Here is a 21,149-nt window from a genome sequence, read left to right on the forward strand (position 1 = left end):
CTGGAGTCATAGTCCAATGCTCAAACCACCCTTCCGGATCTGGGTATCTTTTTTTTTTTTGCAGAGACATCATAGAATCATAGACTTGGAAAGACACCAAGGACCATCCAGTCAAACCCCATTCTGCCATGCAGGAATACACAATCAAAACATCCACGACAGATGGCTATTCTGCCTCTCTTTAAAAACCTCCAAAGAAGGAGACTTCATCACGTTCTTCTTTTTTTAAAATACTTTATTTATTTCAAAGGTTTTTATATATTTACGTAAAACAATTTATTTATGAAATCAATAACAATGCTTACTAACCCCCTCCCCCTCCCCTATCTTCATTCATTCTTCATCTTCTTTCCTTCTTTTATTCATCTTTCTTCCAAAATTAAAACATTCCGTCTTCTCTCTTTCAAATCAAGCATTCACCACTTCCTTTAGTTTTTTCACCTTCGGTGCTTAACAACACAAAAGAATTGTTTATTAAAAGACTATCTACTTTTCCCTCTTTTACTGTCCATTGTTGCATCTCTTTCTGATATCTTCTTTAATTTTGCAAAAGCTTAAGTTTCTCTTCTTTTTTTCTCTCATATTTTACACAACTTAATTATAATTACAGTAACAACATAATTACTCTTTCTATTCTGAGACAGTCTATTCCACTGTCAACCAGCTTTTACCATCAGGAAATTCTTCCTAACATTTAGGTAGAATCCCTTTTCCTGTATCTTGAACACCTGAGTCCCTGTAATGAAAAGTAGACCATGATATAGCATTTCGGCCGTGGTCTTTCAGACGTTCTCTCCAAAGACTTTCCTTTGTAACTTTAGCAGGTTTCTAATCCAAAATGTACATTTCCTGCTTGGAACAGACTGTGCGCTCTCATTTCTACTCTGCTCATTGGCACACCACCATGATGACTTTGAATGCATGGACCTTCAGATGCCTTGATTCAGTGCACAATTTTGCTGCACATTCATCCACGGCTGGAGGCCCATTAACTGTGAGCGGTTGACTTCTGCTCCAATTTCTAGAGTTTGAACTCAAAAAACACATAACTACTTCAAGTTCACATGGTGAAAGGAGGAGTAAGCCTTTTCCAAAGGATCTGAGAACCAGCTCAGAAAGAGCCGCAATCAATCGTGTGCTGAAATAACAGCACAAAAGCCTCTCCCAGGAGCTTCTGTACTTAGGAAGAGTGCACTGTGATCTAGCAAGCTTTTTTGCACGTACAACAATCGCTGCAGATCTGAAAGAGTGCTTTTGTTTTCCTTCAGTAGCTTCTCCTGCTACATCCCACATGTTGCTTCTTCTTTCACTCTTCTGACTTTTAATGAATCTGTTTTAGAGGATTTTAATTCTTGTTGTCGTGTGACTCCAAGTCATTTTTGACTCATGGCCACCCTAAAGTAAATTTATCATAGGGTTTTCTTGACAAATTTATTCAGCAAGAGTTTGCCATTGTCATACTCTGAGGCTGAGAGAGTGTGACTTGCCCAAGGTCACCCAGTGGGTTTTTATGCTCAAACAGGGAATGGAACCCTGGTCTCCAGAGCTGTAGTCCAATGCTCAAACTACTACATCACACCGGCTCTCTCTTTTAATTCTAGGTATTGCTCATTTGTATTTTAGTACTATCTTTTTACTGGTATTGACTTCTCTTTTTCTAATGGCTTTTCATTGTATGTGTTTTGACTTTTGTATGCTACCTTGAGAACCAATACTAGAGACAAGGTTGTAATATAAAGGAAATAATTGTCAGTGTTTGCATTAACATGTATTGTTTAGCTCATACCCTGCAAATCTCCTGATTTGGCCAAGACAGTCCTGATCCGTCCTCTGTCATCCCACTTTTTCAACTGCATTTAACACATTCCAACTTCCTACTCAGCTCAGGCAAAAGCAAACTGCTGCACCCTCTCCTAGCTTGTGTATGCATCCTCCTCTTGACCACATTCTGATGTTGCTTGACCACATGCATCCCAGTTTTCATCTATGAAATATTGGAAGGTATGAGATACGACATACAGGTATGTGTTGCTTCTGACAAGGTGACATGGCTCCTTTCTCTGTTAGGAAACAACAGCTGCTGCCACACTGCAGAATTAATGCAGCTTGACATTGCTGTAACTGCCATGGCTCCATCCTATGGAATCCAGGGATTTATAGTTTATTGTGGCACCAGAGCTCTCTGACAGAGTAGGCTAAACATTTTACAAAGCTACAAATCTTAGAATTGCATAGCATGGAGCCATGGTTGTTAAAGCAGTGACAAACTGTGTTAATTCTGCAGTGTAGACACAGACGTAAGTCTACTTTAGAGTAGACCCCTCCAACCAACCTGTGATTTAACATGAATGAAGAATGAAAGGAGAGCAATATAAACAATCAACTAGCTAATTCAAATTGGAAAGGACAACTCTACACTGTTGTTGTGGTTGTTGTGGTTGCTGTGTGCCTTGAAGTTGAGGTGCCCAGCCAAGTGACCATTCCTGAGTGCCTTTGTCTGATCTCAAAAGCGAGTGACTCACAGTGGCAGAAGACATGCCAGGTGGCCCAGCAGGACACCCATGCAGACAGCCACCATGGCATGGGAATGAAGGGCCAAGCAATGGGGCATGTCAGGGCAGCTGTGGGGCTAGGATATGCTAGGCAAGATTGTTCAAAGGGAGTTTGCCATTGCCTTCCCCTGAGGCTGAGAGCATGTGACTTGTGCAAGGTCACCCAGTAGGTTTCATGGTGGAGTGATTCCCAGTCCAACACTCAAACCATTATGCCATGCTGGCTCATGTGGTGTAGTGGTTGGGAGAACAAGATTTGATTCCCTGCTTGAGCATAAAAACCTTGGGCAAGTCACACACTTTCAACCTCAGAGGATGGCAATGAAAAATCTCCTCTGAAGAAACTTGCCAAGAAAACCCTTAGGGTTGCCATAAGTAAAAAATGACTTGGAAGCATATAACAACAGCAACAACAACATTGATAGTTTTACTAATTCTATACACTTTTTAAAGTTATCCAGATGGGTGGCCTTCACTGCAAATATCATAATTCAGCTGTAGGCTGAAAAGTACTTCTTTTCATCTGGCATGAATGTCATGTTATTTAGCTTCATTGAATGGCCCTGTATTCTGATATTATGAGAGAACCAGAAAACCATCTCTTTATATACTTATGACTCACCTTTTCACTTAAACAAGGGCACTCACAAGTAGTTGGAACGATGACAACAATAAAATATTATAGCCTGAACCATCTTTGTGCATCTTGTTCTATGCATCTGCTTCCCTGCTTGGACATTTTATCTGAAATGCGAGAGCCACAGTCAGTGCAAAGTTGTGGAAAAGGGATTGTGCATGGATGTGAATCATGCATGGATGTACATTGGGCATTGGACATGGGTGTCCGTTCCAGATTGTAAATGGATGTGCATTCAGTTGCATCTTTGGTGTTTACACTCTGTTGTGTGAAATTGCTATTCAGTAAATGTCTGTGTAGCACATTAATGTATAGTTCCAGCCATGAGTTACATATGTTTTTGTCCTTACATAATATGTTTGATTATGTGGTGATTGCATATATGATACTAATAGTATGACTTAGTAGGGTGAGCTCAGACACAAGAGGCAAGCTTACTCAAGGTAATTTAGGCAAAAGCATCTGGCTCTAACAACAAAGAAAAGGGAATGGTATGGGAAAAGGAAGAGAAATTAATTAAAACAAATTAGAATTTACTCCACCTGAAGTTTGAAATTGTGTGTAGTTTAATTAGGCAATTTTAACACTTGGTCAGTTTTGACAATAAAAGTCACCAGACTGGATCTATAGTTTCTTAATCAAGGTTTTCTGAGTTTCACCACTGAAGCCTGTTTTTCTGGACTCAAAGTCCAGCTGGATTTGACAGTTTGATTCATGGAGATTTACACAACATTGTCCCAACGTAACATCTCATAATGTGTGCCTTTGTGTGTATAATTTGCAAACCAATGAACACCATGTCTTACAAACTCGTTCTGGAGCCTTGAAGTAGTTAATCTCCCTCTCTTTATCTCTCTCTCTCTGTGTGTTAAGAGTGGTTAACACAGAGAAGTTAATAAACAAATTAGCAAAACACTTGGATTTCTTAGATTCCCCACCCCCCTAAAAAAATCACTTTGTTTTGTTTAATAGGCAAACCCATAAAATTCTACTATTTCTTAAGTTCTGATTTTTAATCATTTAGGAGATTATCGCTTTGACAAATGCTGCTGCAATAGACTCCATATTGTAAAGATGAGACTCCACACTCCAGCAACTGGGTGAACTCAACCCGTCTGCATCCCAGACCTCAGATACGCTTATCCTGTGGCTTTTCAAAAACTAGAGGCTTCTGTTTTTAAAAGCTTCATTATAAGCACAGCCAAGGTGTGGGATGGAGACGGGTTGCACTCACCCGGCCGCCGGTACATGTGATAAACCCCAGTTTCATCTTTACAATCCCAAGTCTATCACGGCAGCATTTGTCAATGTGATAATCTCCTATGAAAATGTGTAAAGAGCCAGTGTGGTGTAGTGGTTTGAATGCTGGACTACGACTCTGGAGACCACAGTTCAAATCACAACTGAGCCATGATATTCAGTGGGTGACCTTGGGCAAGTCATACTCTCTCAGCCTCAGAGGATGGCAATGGCAAAACCCTTATGAAGCAATTTGCCAAGAAAACCCTGTGATGGGTTCACCTTAGGGCTGCTGTCAGTTGGAAACAACTTGAAAGCACACAGCAACAAGAACAACAACAGTGAAAAAGTGTGTGTGTGTGTGTGTGTGTGTGTGTCTCAAGATAGACAGATGGATCATAGAATCATAGAATCCCAAGGGCTATGAAGTCCAACCCACATCTCTCATGCAGGAAAATACCATCAAAGCACTCCTGACAGATGGCCATCCAGCCTTTGTTTAAAAATCTCTAAAGAAGGAGACTCCATTAGAAGGCAGTGCATGCCACTGTGATACAGCTCTTACCATCAGTGGGTTCTTCCTGATGTTTACATGGAATCTCTTAGACAGACAGATAGATGATAGAGAGTTGGGGGGAGAGAAAGTATAGAAACATCATCTGGATACCAGGTCAGTAGAAAAGGTGGCTTCTCTAAAGGGTCTTTGGGCTATTATTTTAAATGGAAACTGCAGAGTTTCAGATAGCCACCCCCTAACTAGGTGTACTGACTATCCCAGGCAGTAAGGAAACTGCCTTGTTGCCTTAGCAATGATAACCATGGAAACAGTTGTGTATAATCATAAGCATCTGAAATCATTCACAGTCTGGCAAAAGGTTATCCTTTGGTTTCCATTGGGCAATTGCCCCCAGTTTGGGACTGGGAGGACTTAGCTCCATCTAGGATGCCACTGTGTAAAACAGGGATGGGCAGTCGAAGTCCCTGGAACTAAACCATGCCTTGAAGGGGTTCCTGAGTTGGTTATCTGCTGTTCCTCAGAATCGGACTTCCACTATTGGAATGCACCAAAGCTTGAACAATGCCTGACACCATTTTGAAAATCATTTCCATAACCTATTCCTTATCCCATGAGTGGGGAAAACCTGGTTCTAGGGCCATAGGTTGGGTTCCCCAGATGGCCATGTCTGTTTATCCATGGCACCATTGTTTCGTAGTTTCCCAGAGTCTGCAACATTCTCCCCCTTCAGTCTAAATGATTTTAAAAACTTGGATACAGATAAGACAGAAGCTCTGAGGATTAGTGGTTCTCATATCCAGGAATTCAGTTAGCAACTAGAGTGGGTTGAAGTCTCACTGAAAGAGCAAGTTTATAGCTTCAAAGTACTTCTAGACCCACCAGACATTGCAGATCCAAGCAGACTCCATGGCTCAGATGCCAGCTCTGACTGATGCACCAGTTACAACCTTTGCTGGACAGCAGTAGCTTAAACACAAAAACCACGCATTGGTAACTAATTTGATTACTGCAGTGCATTCTACAATCTTCTTTTAAAAGACTAATTCGGGGATAATAAATTCCTAGACACAAATGGACATGGGACCCTTTCTATAGCACCATCTTGAGAGTAAGTCTGTATGTGCCTTCAAGTCGCCTTTCCACTACCTAAGTTAAAAGGTGACTTGAAAGTACATACACATTTTCTCCCAAGAAGGGGTTATGGAAAGGGTACCATTACCATCTTTGTTTAAGTATTTATTTCATCAACTCCCTATTTTTTTTACTCCTTAGAGGGCCCCTATAACCATAAAAATGGACCTGGGATCCACATGCACCCCATAGGAAAATTTTCCCACCACTGAGATAGATCTCTCAGCTTGGGGTATCATGTGAAAAGTTTAAAGCAGGGATGAATAGCAAGGAAACTTTGAGCTGCATGGGATTCCCCAGGCTGTTTTTGCAGGTCCCAGATCCCTAAAAACCATATTGCCAAATTTCAGCAATAGCCTCTGAAATCTTCTTCAAGCATATGTACATTTCAGTAAGGCCTTTGAAAAAGGTTCCCCATGACATTCTTGCAAACAAGCTTGTAAAATGTGGACTAGACAAGGTCACTGTTACATGGATTTGTAACTGGTTGACCGGCCAAATGCAAAGGGTGCTCAACAATGGCTCCTTTTCATCCTGGAGAGAAGTGACCAGTGGGGTCCCACAGGGCTCTGTCCTGGGCCCAGTGCTATTCAACATCTTTATCAGTGACATGGAGGAAAAAATTGGGGGAATACTTATGAAATTTGCAGATGACACCAAATTAGGGGGAATAGCTAATACCCCAGAGGACAGGATCAAAATTCAAAATGACCTGAATAGACTTGAAAGCTGGGCCAAAGCTAACAAAATGAAATTCAACACGGAGAAATGTAAGGTATTGGACTTAGGGTGGAAAAATGAAATGCACAGATATAGCATGGAGGACACCTGGCTGAATGAAACTACATGTGAAAGGGATCTAGGAGTCCAAGTAGACCACAAGTTGAACATGAGTCAACAGTGTGATGCGGCAGCTAAAAAGGCCAATGCAATTTTAGGCTGCATCAATAGAAGTATAGTGTCTAGATCAAGAGAAGTAATAGTGCCACTGTATTCTGCTCTGGTCAGGCCCCACCTAGAATATTGTGTCCAGTTCTAGGCACCACAATTCAGAAAGGACATTGAGAAACTGGAGCGTGTCCAAAGGAGGGCGACAAAAATGGTGAAGGGTCTGGAAACCATGAAGCCCTATGAGGAACGACTGAGGGATCTGGGGATGTTTAGCCTGGAGAAAAGAAGGTTAAGAGGTGATATGATAGCCCTGTTTAAATATTTGAAGGGATGTCATATTGAGGAGGGAGCAATGAATGCAAGCTGCAGGAAAGAGATTCCACCTCAACATTAGGAAGAACTTCCTGACAGTAAAGGCTGTTCGAGAGTGGAACACACTCCCTTGGATTGTAGTGGAGTCTCCTTCTTTGGAGGTCTTTAAACACAGGCTGGATTGCCATTTGTTGGGTATGCTTGGATTTGGATTTCCTGCATGGCAGAATGGGGTTGGACTGGATGGCCCTAGTGGTCTCTTCCAACTCTACGATTCTATGATTCTATGATTCTATGAAATGTACACTTCCATGCAGATAAATACAGAAATGGAATGAAACTCAAAACAGATCAGCCAAGATATACACAATAGTTGCACTGGGGAATAGCAAATATTATGTTAGAGTTTCATAAATGGCAAACAGTACATGCAAAATACAGCTATTTAATAGAACACAGTTGCTTTTAAATGGGACAATAGTAACTCCAAAATGAGTAAACTTGCAAGGCTGTAAAGTTTTGGAACTGAGCGAGGTGAATCGGTAGGGCTTACTAATAGGAAGGAGAGATGAGAGAAAGACAGGGATTCAAAATAAGAACAACAGAATATTTTCCATACATACATCAGAGAAGAACAGAGCAGTTTTCGGGAGCTTCAATGTGCAGGAAAGGGGAAATAAATGAAAAGGTAGAGGTAATCTCAGAACCACTGGCAATAATCTTTGAGAATTCCCAGGGAACAGGAGAGGTCCCAGCAGACTGGAGGAGGGCAAATGTTGCCCCTCTCTTCCAAAAAGGATAATTGCTGCCTGGTTAGCCTGGCATCAATATTAGGAGAGATTCTAGGGCAAATCATTAAACAGACAACCTACAAGCACTTAGAAAGGAATGGCTGGATCATTAAAAGCCAACATGAATTTCTCAAAAACAAGAGGGAGTTCGCCAGGCAAGTTCAGTTCCATCAGGACTAGCCTGGAAGAAGGAAGAGCCCTCCCTCCAATCCATCTGCCTTGGTCCAGGCCTTAGAGGGAGAGAAGAACCACTGGACCTCATCCCCTTTCCCTCCACCATTCCCTTCTCCTTTTGTTTCGTGTCTTTTAGATTGTAAGCCTGAGGGCAGGGAACTGTCTGATTAAAAATAATATTGTAATTTGTAAGCCGCCCTGAGAGCCATTAGGGCTGAAGGGCGGGGTATAAATACCTAAATAAATAAATAAATCATGCCAGGCTAATCTTATCTCCTTCCTTTTCACAGAGTCACAAGCTTTGTTGATAAAGAGAATGCTGTAGATGTCGCATATCTTGATTTAGTAAGGCCTTGGACAAGGTTCTCCATTATATCCTTGCATACAAGTTAGCAAAATGTGGGTTAGACAATGTAACTGTTAAATGGATGTGTAAGTGGTTGACAGACTGAACCCAAAGGGTGCTCTTCAATGGCTCCTCTTCACCTTGAACTGACCAGTGGGGTCCCACAGGGTTCTGTCCTGGGCTCAGTGCTATTCAACATCTTTATCAATGACTTGGATGACAGAATTGGGGCATGTCTATCAAATTTGCAGAGGACACCAAATTAGGAGGCGTACCTAATAACCCAGAGGACAGGATCAAGATTCAAAATGTGGTTTCTTCTAGCTCTGTGATTCCATTATTCTGTGTTTTGTCGATGCATTTGGAATTGAGCCCAGAGCATTTACCACTCCTGGAATCACAGCTGTTTTCAAGTATAGCAATAATAGTAATAATAATTGCTGGAATCCTATATGGCTGTGATGTTATATAACTTTACATATACCTAGCTACACAGGAGAAACATTAAGAAACTCCTTTACTAAATTGAGAAGGTGCATAATGAGACACTGCCTGGAGTGCCCAATATACATAGGCGTGCAGTGCTCATTTCTGAGGATGTACATTAGTCTGTGATGTGTATGAGTGCTCAATGTACATCAGAGTGTGATGCACACCAATATGCATTGCACACATGCTTATTGCAAACTGATGTGAATTGTATACCAATGCACATTGGACACTTTGCCTTCTCTGCTAGCTAGTAATGTAACCGCAGCTCTGTACTGGATATGGACATTACACAACTGCACAATTCTAATTCTTGAAGACATACAAACTTCTGGCCAATAATTATCATTATTATTTTTACTCATCTATATCCCATACTTTCCCAATACTGAGATTCAAATCAACATACCACAAATAAAGCAAATATAATTTAAAACAATTTAAAATAAAGAAGCATGTTAACAAGAAATATGTTTTTCTATTTTTAATTTCTCATAACAATATTTTGAATTTGAACATATTGCTTTTGGTTTCTGTTTTGTTTGCATTTTGTTTCTGTTTTTAAAAGAAATGAACCAAGAACTGGGGGAGGAGAGGCGGTGGGTGGAGGAACAGCTTCTGTCTCCCACCTCTGACCAACAAATTAAAATCTTTCCCTGCCTCCAGGGAAGGCAGAGAGATGTTGTCATAGAGGATAACCTGCCTCTGGTTTCCATAGAGATTTGCGCACCAGCGGCTGCTGTACTGAGTGACATCTTGCACCTTTTGTGTGGAAAAACCCCTGGTGTCATAGAAACCGAAAACATGTACAGGCACCGAACCCGCTTAACCCCAGGGAATGGAAGGGATGGGCCAAATTTTGAGAGGGTGTTCTTGGGCTTTCCTGATTTCCCTTTTTGTTTGTGCCAGACAGCATGACAGGGTGGGAAGCCTGGCTTTCTTTGTTTTTCGTCCCGTCGAAAAGGTACATGGTGGGCGACCATCCAAATGCGACTGGGCTCTGGGGAGAGTGGGTGGCATGTGGGTGGATGGGGAGAGCCACACGGGTGGGTGTGATGTCTTGTCATTTTCAGAACTGGGCTGGATAGGGAAAGAAGGACAGGATCCAGATGATGCAATGATCTAATGGTAAGAAAGATGAATTTCGAGAGCCTTTGTTGTATAAACAAAAAGATGCTGTGCCATTCGTGTTTTGGACTGTCTTGGACACGCTTAATCTATTGATGGCAAGCCAATTTGTTTGAATTCCAGGGAAAGGAAAAAGATGTGAGTAGTGTTTTTAGTGAGGAGGGAGTCTTGGCTGCCAGTTCTTATTCCTCACTGAGTCATGTGTGGGAGTGTGGATATGCCACACTGTGGGAATACGTGGGCACAGATGTTGGTATGTTGGGTCAAAAAAGTGAGAAGTGTTTGCATGTTTGTGTAGACTGTTGTTTATTGTGGTGGTGGTGGTGTGTGTCATTTCTGTCTTTTTGGTGGCCTAAATGTAAATCGATCATGGAGTTTTCTTGGCAAGTTTTGTTCAGGGGGTTTGTCATTGTCTTCTTCTGGGGCTGAGAGAGTGCAACCTGCCCAAGCTGATCCACTGGATTTTCCTGATGGAGCCTGGATTCAAGTCTCCCAGTGTCCAAGGCCCACACTCTAACAACTATACCATACACCTGTGGGCTTTTATTGTTGTTGCTGCTGTTGTTATCCTACATTTTCCACCAGGACTCAGATTTAGTGTGTCCAGGTCTCTGGCAAATTGCCTCATATTGTTCACACATATACACATACACACTTTTGGAAAGACAGTTTGCTGGTAGTGGCAGCAGTAGCAAACCTCCAGCCACCATTTTGACACATAAGCCTCCTGTGTGGCTGACACAGTATGGCAATATTGCTGTTCTTTTTATGTTCCTACACGTTGACTCCAAGTTATGGTGACTATCCTAAGCTTTTCACAAACAAGATTTCTTCAAAAGGGATTTGTCATTGCCTTCCTCTGAGTCTGAGAGATTTGGCCAAGTTCACCCAGTAGATTTCCATGGCTCGGTGGGGATTTCAACCCTGGTGTCTCAAAGTCATAGTCCAACACTCAAATCACTAGAGTCATAGAATCATAGAATTGGAAGAGACCACAAGGGCCATCCAGTCCAACCCCCTGCCATGCAGGAAATCTCAATCAAAGCATCCCCTACAGATGGTCAAATACACCATGCTGGCTCTCCTGCACCACTCTGACTCTTTTAGTGCCTTCAAGTCAACTCCAATGTACAGTGACTCTCACATAGGAGACTTCTCTGGGTTAGTTATATATCTCAATGGGTTACTCTGGGTGGATTCTATTAGAGTCAGGCATTGGCAAACTCCCTGAAGAGCTAGCCAGGTTAAATAACTCAACCTGAATCCTTCCTCAGACTGATGCGATGTGGCTATAAAGCCCAGAATGCCTTGGCCTGAGAAAGGACAATTAAGAACGAAGTATTTGGGTGGCATAAATTGAGGGGAAGAGAGGAAAGGGGGCAGCAAAGGGTCCAGTAGAACCATTGGAAAGAGGGACGGATGGCTTCCCTCTCTGTGTTATTGTCCTCATTCCAAAATCCCCTTAGCATAGTATAACAATCTCCCTGCAGGTCTTGCACTACCATGTCCTCACACCTATTTTAAAGTCCTGGAGATGCCTCACACAGGCATTCTATTCTGCAAGGTGAGAAGACAGGACCAAGGAAGGTCTGGCAACACCCCTGTTACCTGGACACACAATGATGACACCACCACTGGGATCCATGGAGGTTCTTTGGAGATCTCAATGCTTCTGTATTCACTGTGCCTCCAGCAGGAGGAGAAAGGCACTGCCAGGTGCTTCTATTTTTTCCTTTTCATAGTACAGCATGGAAAGCCTATATGAGGTCCTTTCTGTTCATAGAACAGCATGGAAAGCCCATATGAGGTGGCTTCAGGTTTAAAGACAATTGGGAGGGGGAATGTAGGTGCTGTGTGGAGAGGATGAAGATACCAGCCTCTGCAGCACTTGGAAAAAAATCATCTGCACGCATAAGGGACACCTGTGAATGTGGCCATCCCTACCTGAATTCTGGATTTAGGGGGGATACAAATAGGGAGAAAGGAGTGCCAAGATGCCGCTCCTTTCTACCCCACGCAGAGGCCGCAGCAACCAAACGGTGTGGCCTCCAGAAGCCCTAAAAAGAACCCACTCCAAGTGGTTTCTTTTTTTGGCGCACGCCGGGTGCCTTTGGCACCCTCACGTGCAATGATGACGTCCATGTGGTGCCATATCATTTGGACATGGCGCCGCACATATGTCATCATGGCAACCCCCGTGTGGATGGGAGCGAGCCATTATGGCACAGTAGAGCTCGGGAGCATGCGGATGCTCCACTATCCCAAGCCCTAAAATCGGCCCCAGGCCGGTGCTTTGCATCAATCTGTATCAGGCCATAGTTTGTAGAGGAGCTATCTGAACTGCTGAATTTATTTGGTGGCTGGGGGTCAGCACTCTGGATGGCTCCTTTACAGTTCAGATTACATTTGCTGTAGTTAACTGCTCTAGAGTCAACCTCAACTCATAGCAATCCTATGGATGAGACATCTCCAAGACCCCTGTCTTCAACTGCTCTGCTCAGGTCCTGCAGGTTTAGGCCTGTGGCCTTTTCACTGAATCAAAACAACATCTCCCTCTCTTTCTACTGCCTTCTACCATTCCTAGCATCATTGACTTTTCCAGTGACTCATTCCTTCTCATGTTGTGACCAAAATATGACAGCCTCAATTTAGTCACCCCAGCTTTCATGGGGAATTCAGGCTTGATTTGTTCTAGAACTCACTTCTTTGTCTTCTTGGCCTTCCATGGTGTCTTCAGCACTCCCTCCAGCACCATATCTCAAATGAGTCGATATTCTATCTATTGGCTTTCTTCACTGTGCAGCTCTCACATCCATACATGATGATGGGGAATTCCATGGCTTCAGCTATCCTCACTTTAGTGTTCAGAGTTATATCATTGCACTTTAGGATCTTGTCCAGTTATCTCATAGCAGCCCTCCCCATTCCCAGTCTTCTCATTTCTTGACTTCAGTCTCCATTCTGGTCAATATTTGATCCAAGGTATGGGAATTCTTTGACTATCTCAATTTTCTTGTTATCTAGGATGAATTCTTATAGATCTTCCATGGCCATTATTTTTGTTTTCTTAATGTTCAGCATTAACCAAAACCTTAGCACTTTCCTCCTTAACCTTCTTCAGTCATTGCTTCAAGTCCTTGTTGATTTCTGCTAGTAGTATTGTGCATCTACATGACATTCCTTCCACCAATCTTCAGACTACATGCCAGAGCAGATTCCCTGTCCCACTGACATCAGTGTGGGGCATCCATCCCATTCAAATTCATCTGGAAAGTTTCAGAGAACTTTTGTGCTAACCATCATTAACTCTCCCTTGTCAATTTTCACAATCCTATTAGAAAATGATGAGAATGGAGGTAGGTGTCATATTGGAGCCTTTTCAGTTGGTCAAGTAAAACAAGGGTGAAATTCACCCTAGGCTATGTCAGTAATAGGACTCGTCTGTATAATTACTGGCTGCCATCTGCTTCTGGCCAGAACACTGTGGGTGATATATGCTGTCAAGACCTGGCATTACACCAGCCTCCTTTGTCAGTCATTGTGGATGACTGTTTCGACTTCGAAAAAGTCACCATTCTTATACCTCCATGGCCAACTGGTTCCACAGTCTGGCCCAGGAGGGTGATGGCTATATCTTGTCCTGGGTTGTATAACTGTAGGTGAATAGTACCCAGGAATCCCCTACCTCTGGACAATAATTTTCTGTGAGGATGCATCCCTGCATAATAGCAGCTCCCACATCAGTAAAGAAATGGATCCATCCCATCGGATTCCATCCTATGGAAACCTAGGATTTGTACCTTGTTATGGCACCAGAGCTTTCTGACAGAGAAGGCTAAATATGTCACAAAACTATAGATCCCAGACATCCATAGCATTGAGCCATGACAGTTAAAGTGGTGTCAAACTGACTTTTGGCTGCAGATGCAGCCAAAACCACCTGAAATGGAAGCTGCCAGCTTTTGCTTCCTTAGCACCATCAAATTGCATTGCAGTGTGATGCAAGCCTGGCCATTCTATCCCACCATTCCTCCACTCCCAAGCTCCAGTATTTCAGAATAGCAATGCACAGAGGTCACTCTAGTTGGGGAAGGGGGAAATGGCAGCTGAGATCAAATGAAAAAGTCACGTCTTCTCCACCACACCAAGGGAAATCGTGAAGAGCAATAAAAAGCTATAGCCAGCCTCATACCCACCTTCCTTCATCCTTTCAATGGTGCCCTTACACTTTTTTGAGACCCATCAGCTAATGTCTCCCTTGAAAAAGTTCATCATTGAACTGCAACACCCAGAATCCCCAAGCAACATGGGCATTATAGTCCAAAATGCCACTTTTCTAAACTCTCTTGCAGGAGTAGCTACTGTAATCCAATTCTGTAGGAAGGTTCTTGTAGCAGACCATGGCTGAGTCATCAATGAAACCAGCCTATTTCCTAGCGGCACCCAATAATGGATAAATGGCTCCCTGTGTCGTTGAGTAAAGATCAGGAGGGCACCGTTAAAAGAATCATTCACATCAACTGCTAGTTAAGGGCTGGGAGACACCTGGCTTCCCAATCAGAGCTATTGTGCCGTCTTCTGCTTGGGGGATCGGAAATGAGAAATGATTTAATTTCCACATTCCCTCCGGTGTCTCTCTCTGCTGTCCAACTGGTGCTCCACCAGGAACAGGTCAGATGATTATCTTGAAGCTGATTCGTAATTTAGCAAGAAATGGCAATTGCAGTCATGAGTCATAGCCTCCTAAGGTGTTTAGTACCCGCAGGGAATATGTAAGCTAAGTCATTCTCACAGATTTATGGAATCATATAGTTGGAAAATGCCCTGAAAGTGATCTAATCCATCTTCCTGGTCATTTCCTCTTGTAAGCCTGGCGTTTTCTGAGCCTAAAATGGCTCGTGGTAGCTAAGTCCATGGCAAAAAGCCCCTCATTTCCCCCTCACAATGCAAAAATTGACAGTTGCCCACCTGCCATGTAAACCTATGCTCCCTCTCCCCAATCTGCACATGCAGGGATGAGTAATTATCATTTCTTTTCTCTCTACTTGCAAAATGTTGAGAACTTTCATGCAGTTAAACTTCAAAACATTTTTGTACCAAAAACAAACAAACAAATTGCTTGCTCCAAAGGAGGGGAGAAAAAGGTCTTTTTGTGAAAAAGACACCTTGCAAAGAAAAGTGTGTTTTGTGAAAAATGCTTTCTTGTCAAAACTCTGGTTGGACTTTCCACCTAAAATGAGAAAAATCTTGTGGAGGTTGATCCTTCCTCATTCGGGAGAAGGAAATCTCTCAGGATTCTTTACAGCCCTCTCTCTTACTTTCTCCAGAAGCACTCCACAATCTTCGAAGCCCCCTTCCATTTTATAGACTGCAATTTTAAAGCCACTCAGCGAAGTGTAAATACTTGCATGCAGAGATAGTCTATGTGAACACTATGCAGCTCTCATGTAGAATAATAACATTATGAAAAGCATGTTAATGACTGGGTGTTGTTTTATAATGCACAATCCTCAATACATGATGCACAACCACGATGCCAAATAGGCAATTCACAACTGAAATGCACAATATATGTGCAACTACAAATGCACAATCTCCAATGCACACTCTCAATGCACAGTACATGAGGTGCAGCCACAATGCACAATGCACAATGCACAACTACAATGCACAGTATAGGATGTGCAACCTCACTGCACAATACAGAATGCACAACCACAGTGCATGATACGCAGTGCCCAGCTCACAAGGTAAAACGGCAAAGCATGATATATTATGTGCACTCACAATGCAGTAGATGCAATGCACAGCCCCAATGTACTTTGTATAAGGTGCAACTGCAAAGCACAATGTGCAGCCAGAACATGCAATGCATAATGCACAATTCGGGGGGGGGGGGGGGGGGCAGGGAGTGTCCTCATTTCTCTGAAGATGCCAGCCACAGATGCAGACAAAATGTCAGGAATAAATTCTCCCACAACATGGCCACATGGCCCAAAACCCCCACAAAAACTATGAATTCTTCATTGTTACGTGTGACAGTGAAATATGTGAAGATCTACTACCCTAATCCATTGTCTTTGATGAAACTAATGAACTTCTTGACAGCAAGAACTGTTCAAATAGTGGAATGCTGGAGTGTGGTGGCGTCTCCTTATTTGGATATTTTTAAACAGAGTTTGGATGTCCATTTGCCAGGAGTGCTTTGTTTGTTTGTTTGTTTTGTTTTGTTTTTTAATTTATATACCGCTATTCCAAAGATCATAGCGGTGAACAGCAAGTAAGCTAGTTAGCAAGTAAGCTAATTTGCCCCCAACAGTCTGGGTACTCATTTTAGCTCCCTCCTCGGAAGGATGCAAACCTGAGTCAAGCTTGGGCCCTTTTGCTGGTCTTGAACTCGCAACCTTGTGGCTTTGAGTGAATGGCTGCAGTACAGGCATTTAACCACTGCGCCACCAGGGCTCCTTTGATGGTGTCTTCCTGCATGGCAGAATGGGTTGGACTGAATGGCCCTTGAGGGTCTCTTCCAACTCTGGGATTCTGTGATTCTATGATACCCATGTGGCCTAGTGGTTTGAATGTTGGACTTTGACTTTGGAGACTGGGTTCAATTCCCAGCTCAGCCTTAAAAGCCACTGGGTGACCATGGGCAGGTCACATGCTCTCATCCTCAGGGGAAGGCAATGGCAAACCCCCCCCCCCGAACAAATCTTTCCAAGAAAACCCCCCCTGATAGGTTTACCTTAGGGCCACCATAAGTCAGAAACTATTTGAAGGCACACAACATCAACAAATTATACATATTGCCATCCACCTGACCCTTTTCATTGGAAGTACTGAACCCAGGACTTTTGGCATTCCAAGTGTGTGCTCCTCCACTGTGTGTGTTCTCTCACCATTCCCATGGGTCATTTCCCTTTAAGTCATCTAGGATCCAAAGAACATGGCAGAAATAATCCACTTTAAGACTGTTTTAACTGTTTTGGCTCGATGCTAGGGAATTCTGGGAACTGTGGTTTTGTGAGACATTTAGCCTTCTCTGCTGGAGAGCTCTGGTCCCACAATAAACTACAATTCCCAAGATTCCTTAGCCCTGAGCAAGGGCACTTCGAGTGCTCTCGAACTGGATTATTTTTGCAGTGTGTTTTGGACCCCATTATAGCAGGATTCCATAGCATTAAGCCATGGCAGATAAAGTGGTCTTAGACTACATTATTTCTGCAGTGCAGATGCAGCCATAGTAGCCCTGCTGGCTACCAATGACCCCCTGTGCTGTACTACAGCTCTTTTGTGGAGAGTTTGAAACACCTCATTTAAACTACCAATCCCAGGATTCCATATGATGTAGTCATGGCTGTTAAAATGGCACCAAAGTGATATAATCATGTAAGATGAAAGAGACCCTCCCTGCATAGATGGAGAAGCAAACTAGACTCAAACATATATGACATTGGCGTTTCATGCCATAAGCCATGCCACACACAATAGGCCATACTTGTTGTGGATAGAAATGAATGTGAGACAGGAGTATGCTTATTTTGTGCATCTATTGCAATATTTTATTGTAGAAATCTAGAAAAGCAAAAATGCCCTTGCTATGAACAGACTTTTGCTACAATTGCTTGCAAGTGAAGAATAACATTTTGTTTAAAACTACAGCAGCGGCTGACACAGCCTCGGATGAGTCACCACCAATGTGATAACATGAGGAGTCAGTGGCTTCATACAATACAAGTGATCTGAGCATACAAGAAAGAAAGAAAGAAAGAAAGCCCCCACCCAAGTCTAGATAGCAAGAAAATTCATAATGAATCAGTAGTTCTACTTTCTGTACAACCCACAATAAACTGAGGAGACCCAGTCGTAAAAACTAGAATTAGAAAGCAGCTTTGTTGGAGAACTGCTATGCAAAGGATCAGGAGAGATGTTTTTGGTTTCACAGATACAACACATACACTCATGCCTTTCAATATGGTTCTCCCACATCTGTCAGCGAGAACTGATGATATATGAACAAAAGTGCTACAGAAAAAGCTCCTGCTGGTTAGAAGCAATTGATATTGTTGCAATCCAGCAATTGAATTGGCCAGCTGTTCAAAGACTTATGATTGCATGTTGTTGCTATTCCAAGTAATGTTTGTAGATAGCAAGGAATGAAAAAGGCCAGCATGGATATTGAGGCTGAAAATCTAGCAGTTTTTCCAAAGTTTCAATGATATCCATTTTTTAAAAAAAGTTAACATAATTGTCCTATCCCTGAATATTCTTCTTTTGATGGCTCAAGGTGCATCACGTCTCCTCAGCTCTGAGTTGGAAAAAATGACCAAACACACCAGATGTTGAAGAGATGGTATGATGTGGCACATTGACATTCGTATACAGTCACACCTAATGTAGAGCCATGTAGGTTTGGAAGAAAAGAAGAAAATAAAATCCCAAACCATCTCCAATCCAACCTGTTTGACAGGTGGAACATGAAGTGAAATCGATTTGAACATCAAAAACACTATCTGGTAAATGCATACTGCATACAGTGGTTTACATGTTTATGCTTCCTTAGTTTAGCCCTATAAACAAAAAAGGAATATCACATAAGCCAAAAGAAAATATCTCCTTGTGGCACTGTGACCAATGTGAAAAGACAGCTGTGACCCTTTCATCGTGAATGATCACCAGCTATCTTGTGACTATCGGACCCATCTCTGTAGTTCAGCCAAACACCTTTAATTTCAAGATGTTGTTTCTGAAGGAATGAAAAAGCATTTAACTTCAGCTGGTCAAACCTCATGAGCAATAGGGCCACCAAGACATATTAACTGACCTCTTGGATCAACTAAGCAGGCTATAGATTTTTAGCTTGAGCTCACTCTCCCCAAATCCTCACCCTTGTCCCCAATTCCAATCATTTTCCCATCCCCAGTGAAACTCTGCATTCAACACCTGAAGAACTTCAACCTCCCTTGACATCCCCAGCCACAGAGTTCATATTGCTGTAGTAGTCATTTTGAGGCATTGCTTGCTTCTCTCCTGGGTATGGTCCATTGAATGTCCATTTTTGTTCTGCTGGCTGCATCCGTGGGACCTTTCTAGCCTCAAGAGTTGTAGCAGCTGCCCATATCTGCCACTTCTCTCCATATTTCTGCACTGCACTTTCACAACTGAATGCATCTTCTCAGCACATGGTGGAAGTGTGGAGTCAGACAAAGAAAGAGGTGGCTTCATAGTTGCAGAAGGAAATGAACATCCTACAATAAAAGAATGAAGCAAAGATTAGATGGTGGATTAAGGAAAGAAGAAGACTAGAATAGATAGCCTAAGGCCTGGGAAAGTTGTGACAAGTAATTTCCCCATGAATAGAACCTTGGAGTTCTTGGAGTACATTAGAAAGAGAGGCAATCTAGAGGTGACATCTTTAATATTTGGAAGGGATATCACAGGGTCAGAGCCCATTCCTGACATTCCCCTGAAAACTCAATCCTCCTCCTTAGGGACCTCTCCCCAAATGGAGAAACTCTAGCATCTCTTCTCCAACATGATGTTCCACCAAGGTGGAACCTAAATGTTTTCTTCCATTGGGAAGGATTTTTAATAAGTACAGTGGGCATTCAGAGCTAGCATCTCATAGCAGGGGCCGGGATGTAACCATGCAAGCCAAGAAAGCTCATTACCTTCTCCAGGCAATCTCTCTGTAGGGGCTGCAGAAGCCTTTGGATTCTGACGTCCATCCAGCCCTGGTGCATGCTGGGTTGTTTTCTGAGGCTCCTCTCCATATTCATCTCTGCTCCACATGTGATTCAGGAAGTGCTTAGTTCGCAGCTGTTCTTGAATGAGTCACTGCAAGAAAAAAGCAGGTCATACACTGTGAGCTGGTCTTGCTTCCGAGACACACAATGTCTTGCATTTTAGCACTGTTTACTTTTCTGTCTGAGCAACCTCAAATGCCAGTTTCTGCTGTCACAGTAGAGAATGCACTGTGATGCACAGAGACCGAGTTGCTGCCTACCTGTGCCCACTGGCCCAATTCTCTCATGTCTTGATTTTGGCAGCCAGAGAACAACATGTAAGCAAATGGAAATGACTAACTCTTCCTTCATTTATAGCATTTATTGTAAAATCTTTCTTGGGTCTGGGGGAGTGAAGGAAGAGAAGGGACATGAGGACTCTGGACCTCTTTAGAATGGAGTACTCAATGACAGCTACCATCTGCCCAGTCCTCTGGTGAGCGAATGATGAAGTGTTCTCAAGTTATACTGTTGTCCCAGCTCTAACTAGTAAAGCTGTAGCTAGACAATCTCTAGGAACTCTCCCAGCTCTATTTTCTCTTAACTCTGAGAAGAGTGACAGTAGGGGTTTGGGCCATTCTTTCCTTATGCCTTCCCCAACCCACATCAATCTTGATTTTAACAAATCTCTTTTGCTAATTTATCAATGGGACAACAATGGAGAGGGCATCTCCAGTTTCCCTGACTACCATCTCTTCCCTGCCAATTCTCAGCCTCTAAAATAATACCCTCTGACTCTGAGGATTTTGCTCAATTTTGCAAGGACTGAACTTGGGAATTATATTCATCCATCACTATTTACAACTGTCAACAGGAGATAGGCCAAGGAGGAGTAATCTTACCTGTAGCCTGGGGAAAGGAGTCACATCCCGGAGGCTCTCAGGACAACTTGCACACAGTGGTTCTTCATTGCTTCTCTTACGGCAAAGGGAGCAGAAGCTGTCTTGAGGCATGTTTTCTCTTCTATTACTTTCTTCCTTTCACCTCTTCTGGTTGGTCAATGCTCCTAGTCATATATGCAGTGACTAGTCCAACAACCTGAGTGGCAGCAAAAGCTTCTTTCCTGCAGTTCTAGAACTCTAGAGGGCGCAGAATTTCTGTGCTACAAACTTTTGCTTCAGTTCCCTCTTTCTCTTTCTTGCTCACTCTCTCCAACTAAG

The 21,149-nt window shown here is 42.8% G+C and overlaps 1 long non-coding RNA gene across 1 annotated transcript; it reads right to left on the reverse strand.

Moving 5' to 3' along the window:
* Positions 1 to 17,740: 17,740 nt before the first annotated feature.
* LOC121930019 lies at positions 17,741 to 20,992 on the reverse strand. The gene is made up of 3 exons (XR_006103799.1): positions 20,832 to 20,992; positions 19,876 to 20,041; positions 17,741 to 19,452 (listed from the first exon to the last, which is right to left on the reverse strand). It is a non-coding gene; the product is annotated as an uncharacterized LOC121930019 (long non-coding RNA).
* Positions 20,993 to 21,149: the final 157 nt, after the last annotated feature.

This window comes from Sceloporus undulatus, chromosome 4, assembly GCF_019175285.1.
Source record: "Sceloporus undulatus isolate JIND9_A2432 ecotype Alabama chromosome 4, SceUnd_v1.1, whole genome shotgun sequence".
Taxonomy (NCBI): domain Eukaryota; kingdom Metazoa; phylum Chordata; class Lepidosauria; order Squamata; family Phrynosomatidae; genus Sceloporus; species Sceloporus undulatus.